This window comes from Nelumbo lutea, chromosome 3, assembly GCF_056320005.1.
Source record: "Nelumbo lutea isolate HS-2025 chromosome 3, American lotus-T2T, whole genome shotgun sequence".
Lineage (NCBI taxonomy): Eukaryota > Viridiplantae > Streptophyta > Magnoliopsida > Proteales > Nelumbonaceae > Nelumbo > Nelumbo lutea.
In genome coordinates this window covers 19,503,673-19,512,554 of record NC_142686.1, presented here as the reverse complement: position 1 = coordinate 19,512,554, position 8,882 = coordinate 19,503,673, and the positions used below count along the sequence as shown (strand labels likewise).

Sequence of the window (8,882 nt, the reverse complement as noted above, 5' to 3'; positions counted from 1 at the left end):
ATGGTGACTGATCAACAAGACTCGCCTGAGATGTTCAAGCAAACGGTTGAAGATGGCTTTTGTGTTGATGTGATTCCGTTGCTCAACGCCAGCAGTAATATCTTACCCAAGGTGATTGATTATTGCAGGAAACACGTCGAGTTTGATTCCAAGAAGAAGATGGATGATCCTAATGAGGCTCATGAAGAAATCAGGAACTGGGACTTAGAGTACATCAACGTCGGTGTCAATGAGCTTTACCATCTTATAATGGCTGCCCGCTACCTTCATATCAAAGGGTCGCTGGATTTGACTTGCCATAAGGTGGCTCTGATACCATGAAAAATTTTGGAAGCCAAAGGTTGTCTTTCCATTGTTATCTTATGATATATATATACAAACTCGATAGAGTTTCTTGCTCCCAAAACATTCTAAAAACCCTACGTCCTAAATGCAATGCAACTTCTATCTCCAAAAGACTTCATAATCCAAAAAGAATATCTTCCTAAAAACAAAACTTCTGAAACATAAAGCTTCCTAACTGTACAGGAAATATATAGATCCGGGATCTCCTAGGACTCTCGCGAATCTCGTCCAATAACCTCTCACTAGGGAGAAGTTTCTGTTTTGCAAATATGTTCAAGGGTTGTAAACTCAGCTGCGCAGCAAAATTGTTTCAGTTTTTGCTTTAAATCTAGGATGGCCGTTCCTCTTTGTTTGGCCTCAGTGCTAGGTTCAAAATTTCTTTTTTCTCTTTAGTTCTCTCTGTTGCTATTTGTTCTTTTTTGGTTCTGTTCTTGTAGTTGTTTTTGTGTTTCTCTGTTTAATGAAATATATTTTCGACCAAAAAAATAAATACCGCTTTTTTTTTTTGCTGCAATAAATAAATACCAATTGATCAACAAAAAAAGGACCAAATTAATTGGCCACTTTATTTTTCTTGACAACTCAACAATAGAAAATAGATTTTATTATGCAATGTGTTTGGTAGTCAATATAAATTTGTTAACATAGTTCGGTTTTGTATCAACAAATTAATTTAAATGTTTTCTTCGGATGTAGTTGATGCAAATAACAATATTAAAGTTGGAGATGAGTTATTTTATATTGACCAACTTTAGGGTCCATTTGAGAAGAATACAAATAGAAATATATAATGTAAATACAACGTTTACGAATACAAAATAACACAAAATACAAGATTTTGCATTGTATATATTTGTATTTGTATTCGTATTTTTCCAAAACTGAGCATTATTTAAAGTGCAAAATTTGCTTCTATTTTACTCTTTTGGATGCAGTTGAAAAAACAAATTAACATTTTCAAAACAAAAGATACATTCATATATACCAAATACCCCGAACCAGAACGCAGACTCGCTCCGATTTTCTATTTGCCCTCTGAGTTCTTACCCATCAATGCAACTTCCTGCTTTTAAATTTTTTTCACAGTTAATCAAGATTCTAAAAGTACAGAGAGCACTGTCGTGTTCAATCCTGATGGGTTGAAGAATTGAAAAGGCGTTCAGGAATTGTCCACCAATGATTCAGTCAGTGCGAAGTCGGTTCAAACAATCATTATAGCGTTGCATTGAGAATATCTTTTCATAAAATAAAACATAGAAGTTTCCAGATGCACTGATTGAAGTCGATCTTGCACTGACTGAAGCCGATCTCTCCATAAACGTGCATTGAAACATCTCCTATGCAATATTACACTGGCGCCTCACAAGCGTCCCACATGCACATCTCACTGTTCATCGTCCATGGGAGATGTTCCTAATACACTGAGAGCTACAGTAGGACGCTGATGTAATCTTTTCTCATGCTTGTCATGAAGAACTACCATAGGACGTCAGTTCGATTGGTTAGAAACAAAACATGCACGGATCAACTGCAATATGGGGTCCCAAATGCTTTGCAACTGCATGTTGGGGTTGAGAGCATCTCCCTTGTCATTCATGGCAAAATGTTCATAATATACAGCTGTAACGGTAATTCGGATCCGGTGTATGAATTTGGATAAACTCCCAACAAATGGGTCTATTTAACAACTATTTCCAAGAGTCTTTGCAGTCATGTATTGAAAATATCTCCTGGACAAAATGCTCGAAGATGTTTCCATTACATGCTGAGATGCATGTGGGGTGCCAATATGAAATTATATCCAAAATATCAGGATCACCTGCCAATAAATTACATTACAACCCTCTACTGACGATACATTTCATATATGACGGGTCCCACTTTCAAATTTCATTTCGTAGTAAGATCTGTGGTATAAGTTGATGAAGTTGGTAGAGGGTTGGAATATGTTTGGTTGGCAGTAGATACCAATTCGTTCGGACTGTCCGGCTGCATTGCCTTGTTGGGACAGTAATGGCAGCGTTTGGTTGGTAGCAGATCCCTAAAAGGATGTTTAGAACGTACAGCTACAACTACAATGGCCGTTAGGAGAGGTTGTTGGGACTACAACCGGTGCGTGGAGGAATTTGGATCAGGTCCCCACTGCCTTTGTGGCCTGGTTTCGGGGTTTAGGATTTCTCTCTGGTTCTCGCTCGCTCCCTTGTTCGGCCTGAAATTTTCCTGCTTTTACGCAACAGTGGTGACTATGAGGAAGCTCAAGTTCCATGAGAAGAAACTTCTGAAGAAGGTGAATTTTCTCGAATGGAAGAGGGAAGGAGGACACAGGGAAGCCCATGTTATGCAACGTTACCATGTCACCGGCAGAGACGATTATAAAAAGTGATTCCATTTCTCTCGATCTGTAGCTTAAGAGATCTATGCTATTATTTATGGTTCGATGTGATTTTCTATTTTTTGATACTTCAGGTAGTTTCTGTTGTTCGCAATGTGAAGAGACGTGAAGTGTGTTATCTTTTGTTGGTTTTTCTTTCGGATATTCGAGTTTATGCTGGGTGGTGCAGAAGCTTGTGAACATGTTGATGACAATGGATCCGAGAGATTCTTTCCTATCGAGATGACCGATATGCTCCTTGAAAAGTTGTGAGTTCTCTTCAAGTGCCTTAGCTAGCTATATCAATAAATCTCGACGAAATTTACTTATTATTTAGTTATTTATTCATCAAAATTTCATTCTCTCAATATTATTCAATTCAAGGATGAATAGAAGCTTGAAATTTCTTGCTGCACGACCATAGCTTGAATTACGACAAGGTTGATTGTTCTTTTCGTTAGTTGATCCTACTCTCTGATTGTCCTTGAATTCAATATGGTAATTTTGTTTTACTGCGTTCTTTTGCTCAGTCTCTGGGTTCTTTGCAAATATAACCTGTCTTATTTGTTATTTACAAAAATAAGTAATCATTCATTCTTTATTTTTAAAAAACTTTTTAGCAAGTTTCATTGGGAACACCCCCCCTTCCACAGTCCACAACCCCGTATTAGCTCAATTACATAAGTATTTTGTTTCAATGAATGGCAAATTTTAATGAGGGAGGAGGAGGCAAAGGCATGGGGGAGATGGATGAATGACCAAAGGTACATTCAGAAAACAATGCCACTCTGGATTCGACACCATTGGCATGTCAACCTTCTTTTTGAGTGAGTATACACATTTCATTTGCTTATCCAAAAAAAAAAAGAAAAAAGAAAAAAATTGAGATGCAGAAGATGATGTTCATTGATGGCCCCTAAAGACTGGGCTTGTCTATAGCATTGGGATTTCTTTGTCAATGCTTTCAGGTTTTTAATTTTTTGTATTCTCAACCTTTTTGAATTTTATATTTTCTTATGTTAGGCTCTTTTTCTAATATGCAATGTTGCATAGACATAGACACAGAAACTGGAATGTGACATGTGTTCTGAACCCAAAAGAGTAGGATTCATGGACATGCCTCACATAAATGCATATTTTATTATATATTAAATATCATAGTTCTTACATTGTTGAGGGTGGGCCTTGGCGCAATGGTTTGGTTGCTCCATTGGGACCTGGGTGACCAGGGTTTCAAATCTTGGGAACAGCCTCTCTGTATGTGCAGGGGTAAAGCTGCATACATCTGTCCCTCCCCAGACCCTGCATTAGCGGGAGCCTCGTGCACTGGGCTGCCCTTTTATAAGTTTTTTATATTGTTCCTCAAATTCATAGAACTATATGTCCAGAACAACTTAAATAGTTAAATTACTATATGTAATTGACAAATTAAAATCACAGCCTGTCTATTTTCCATGTGGCCACACTAGTTGATTTTCATGGTTTTCCTGATTTAAATGCTAAATGGAAGAGATCCAATGAACAACGGGTCATTAGTTATGTTTACATTGGGCAAAATACAGATACTACAGTCCCCTATTGAACAACTTACACGGTTGGACTGCTGTTAAATAAAAGGCACTTAAACCGAGAATTTGTAGTTTTGGAGAGTTGACACAGTGGACATTATGGTAAATCTGCTTAATTTTCACTTAGCTGGGCCCTACACAAATTTTGGATAGTTAGAGGTTGGCTATACTGTGTTTTAATGATGCTATCAAATCTTCCAAATTGTAAGCTTGGCATGTAATAGGAGCTGGCTTGATTTTCCCAAGATCCACACTTGCATGACATTGGAGTTGCTGAGATTTTTTTGAGAATCTCAGTCAAGTCTCTTGAACAGGTTTGCTTACAATTGATCCTCATAGCTGGAATTAATTTGGAGGTTTGGTTTTTGATAAATTGAGGCATTAAACTCAGTTTTCATGATTTCTTAAATGATGTTTTTGTCTCTGAAATTTCCAATAACCTATAACCTCTATAGTCAAAATTTTAAATGTGTTATAGCTATGCATGCTCTCAAATTTTCCATGTATAGTGGCGAGCAATGAACAAGTGAGAAATATTCTTAAATTCAGATTCATAGAAGAAATCCGGTACTTTTGATGATCTTGTTACCAATTTGTTGATCTTGCCTCATCAACATCTAAGCCTTGTTCCAGCTACATGGGATTGGCTACATGAATCCTGTTTTGCCAATCCATTCTTCTCAGTGCCATTTCCATTGTTAAATACTTAAATTATGAACACTTAAATCATTTCTTATTACTTCAACCCATGTTTTTTTTGGTCTGCTCCTAGCCCTTCTAGCGCTTTCAACTTGCAACAGACCACTTCTTATGGGTGCTGTAGAACCATCTTAATCTACTTTCTCTCATTATACCACCTATTGGAGCTATTCCTATTCTCCTAGGTTCCTTCAAATGATTTCATTTTTGATCCTACCTTTTCTAGTTTTTCCACTCATCCATCTAAGCATATGCATTTCTGCCACACCAATTTTTTAGACATGTTTCTTGGCTGCCAACAGTCTTCCATACAACATTACTGGCCTTACAACTATTTTATAGAACTTTCCTTTTAACCTAAGTCGTATTCGCCAATCACCTAAGACTCCTGATGTGCCCCTCCATTTTGCCCATCCTATTCTAATTCTATGGCAGCATCCTCAATCTCTCCATTGTGAAATAACAAGCACCATGGGACCTACAAGCCATATTATAAACAGTGTTTTTAAATATATACAGAACATGATGCTACTTATGCCACAGATAAAGATGCTTAGACATGCTAGGCATTACAAGTTGAATTGAAAAGCATAGGATTTTGAAATGTTATGGCCAATATTAAGGATTATGAAGTGGTAGCTTAGGGGTGGATTGCTTAATTGGTCGCAGGTTCTCTTGGAGGCTAGGGAATAATTTAATAACTATTTCAGTGTGCCAACTGTTGCTAGGTTCCTTGTAGGATCTTCTGAAAAATTGCAAAGTTGCTCCTTTAGGCTTTACCTCTAAATTGGAGATTTGGAAGGAGATGGAGTCTTGTAATAGGAATTTCATCATCTAAACTCTTATAAGAAAAAATTGTTATCTAAATCCTTATCAATCTTTATTTTATTTTTTTGGATATCACACTGAATAAGCAGAATGGCAGAACAGGATTTATGTAGCCCACCCCATGTAATTGTGACAAGGCATTGAGGAGTAGAGTTCTCTACCTTGGGCATGTTGGAACTTGAGACACGATATTGTTATGAAGGTTCTCTTTTCTTTTTGCATTCAGCTAGTTGAGTGTGCATTGGGTTAATTCTTTATATACCTATAATGTACCCCCCTCCCCCCCTGAAAAAAAAATCTTAAAAACAAAAAGTAAGTTGATGTATTGAGCAGAAACGGCTATAGGCCTATTCAAAGTTCTTTGCTACTAGCGATGGATTTTCCCCTGGTTTGAAAGACTAAATGTGGTTTAGGTCTCTATAGTTCTTACTTGATCCACTTAGGCTCCTGCCACTTGCTCTCTGGGGTTGGACATTTCTTGATTTGATAATTTGCATTAGCAGACAATTATGAGTTATCCCTGTGCAAGTCTTCTTTTCATGTCTCAAGTCTTTTTTTGTAGCATTATGTTGGGCTCTTGGTTGTCAATGGCAAATTATGTCATTGCACCAAGATAGGCTTGCCATGTGCCCTGTCTCGCTTAGCATACCACTGCTAGAATGTCCATCCATAACTTGCATGTTGATAATATGCTTCCAGCAGTAGCTGCTTCATAAACTTTTCTTGAAGATTCATGGTTATATCCATTCTCTTTTGAACTTTATTGTAGTATATATACCCTGCAAAGCATATTGGAATACTTGGGCTTTATTAATCCCCCCCTTACAATTAAAGCATTTATTTCATGTAATTTTTTATGTGTCCATGTAATTGCCAGGTATAACGTAGGAGTAATCCCCACTAGAAGGAGCTTGGCTTTGTGCGATCGCTTATCTGTCTCTCCCCCTGCCCCCTGTTGTAAGCACTGACATACGTAGTGTGTGGTCTGGGGCTCTCTTAACTTGCCATGTGCTACATGTTAGAGGATTGAGATCAACCATTAAGCTTTTCTGCCGAATAGAAGCCCCTTCAAAAATAAAAAACTCCTGTAACTTGTCATGTGCTGATCAGGACCAACTACTAATCAGGTCCCATCAAACGAGGAAAGCTTGGCTGTTTGGAAAAACAGCGTGTTTTGTTTTGAAGCTTCATGTTCATCACATGTTAGCATGGGTGTGAGGTAAAAGAGTAATTGCAATCAATATCCTTTTAATTGAAAGGACAAATAAGGAACTGAGTGGGGTAACATGTCAGGTGTAAGAAGCGTCCAAAACAGCCCAGGCTGTTTTTGTCCAAACAGCCAAGCCTTCCCCCCATCTAACAGCATGATGGATGAATTCTAAGCATCTGATATTTGCAAAATTTTCATAGTATTATTTTATTGTGGCCCTTTAGACCATATTAGTGGAAAGGCATAGCTTTAATAATCTGTTGTAGGCTTGTAGCTGATTTTTTCACGGAGTTAAATACCTTAGGTGGGACTGGGTCATTTGTAGGTCTTGATCCTCTAAGCATGCATCTTTCAGCAAGAATCCTCTTAGTAATGCTGTAATGCAAATCAGTTTGAACTAACCATCCCAAAAAACGTCCATTATCTTTGACCCTATCCTTTTATGGTAGTGTACCATTGTGTCATTGAGTCTTTCATGTTATTGGAATCACGGTGCATTTTATCATGTCTCCAGGCGCAGGCTATCAACTATATTGGTCAAATTGAAGTTTGCAGAACACTTGAAAGAAGCTGTTACATATATTGAACAGGGACATATCAGAGTTGGCCCAGAAACGGTTACTGATCCAGCATTCCTCGTCACCAGGAACATGGAGGATTTTGTTACATGGGTAGATTCATCAAAGATAAAGAGGAAGGCGTTAGAATATAATGACAAGTTGGACGATTATGATGCAATGAACTGAGAAGAGTACATGAGAAGGTTATTCCCCTAACTTCCTGTAAGAAGAGAAAGTTCTCTTGATATTCATCTGTGAAGGATTTGGTTGTGACAGAGAAAGTTGGTCCTTGTTCTTGACCTTCGGATGAAAAGTCACGTTTCTTTATAAAGAAATTCTCTGTTTTCTGCCTCTAATTGAATAGAGCCCCTGCGCATAGATTCAGAAATTATGGGTAGTGTAACAAGGGGACCACTGCCATAACTGAGGCCTTGGAATGGACAGACCGCTTGTTTCGCACCTGTGCCACATAAAATACACATTGTTGGCTCCGTAGAGTGAGCAGAATGAATGTGGGACAGTGGACTCACGGAGTCACGGTCCATTGTTCTTGGCCCAGCATGTTTGTAAACCCTGCCTGATCAGCTGTCCTGAGGTGAGGATGGCTCTTAGTCTTTATACTTTTTTATTCTGTTAAGCTTTCACAAACAGTAGTGTGGTAATATCAAATAATAAAGGAAAAGATAAGTGTAGATAAACAAAGTTATTTGTAGGTTTCTTTTCCCTCATGACTTGTGACCACTGCCGTATCTCTCCATTAACTTGGTTGGTGGGAGTGGGTGACAAGTCAACTTGCTTTCTAAGGAGCTATCTCGTGAGGCCCATATCCCTTCCTCTACTTCTGTATTATTTATAGCATCGCTGTGGTAAGACTCGCTTGATCAACAGTTTAGGATCAGTTTCACTATAGGGGTGCAAATTTGGCTGGATTAGGTCGGCACTAACTCAATTCTAACCCTAATCCTAAGCATGTATTGGGATATAGGCTACTGAGGATGTCTTCTACCATTTGAAACATCCAAAACACACTTACCTGATATTGGGTTCATGTTGGTTAGGAATGGCAATGGGTAGGGATCATATTCCCTATTTCCGATCCCGATTCTGAAATTAATCCCTATCTCCGTTCCCAATTCCCGTCGGGGATAAAATTTGTCCTCCATCCCTGATCTCCGACAGGGATGGGTTTTCTTTGGGGACCCGAATGCCCTAAATGTTTTTATATAACAGTATTTTTTTTAAATAAATTTACTTAAAATATATAAAAAATTCAAATTATAAATATTGTTTTAAATATGTTT

The 8,882-nt window shown here is 38.0% G+C and overlaps 1 long non-coding RNA gene and 1 pseudogene across 2 annotated transcripts; both read left to right on the top strand.

The window, feature by feature from the left end:
• LOC148863389 (SKP1-like protein 4 pseudogene) lies at positions 1–321 on the top strand (annotated as a pseudogene).
• Positions 322–2,431: 2,110 nt separating this feature from the next.
• Positions 2,432–7,937, top strand: LOC148863388 (uncharacterized). 2 transcript variants are annotated; one of them, XR_016109192.1, is made up of 4 exons: positions 2,432–2,724; positions 2,812–2,985; positions 6,689–6,768; positions 7,536–7,937. It is a non-coding gene; the product is annotated as an uncharacterized LOC148863388 (long non-coding RNA). The 2 variants fall into 2 exon arrangements; XR_016109191.1 differs by lacking the exon at positions 6,689–6,768.
• The last annotated feature ends 945 nt before the right edge of the window (positions 7,938–8,882 follow it).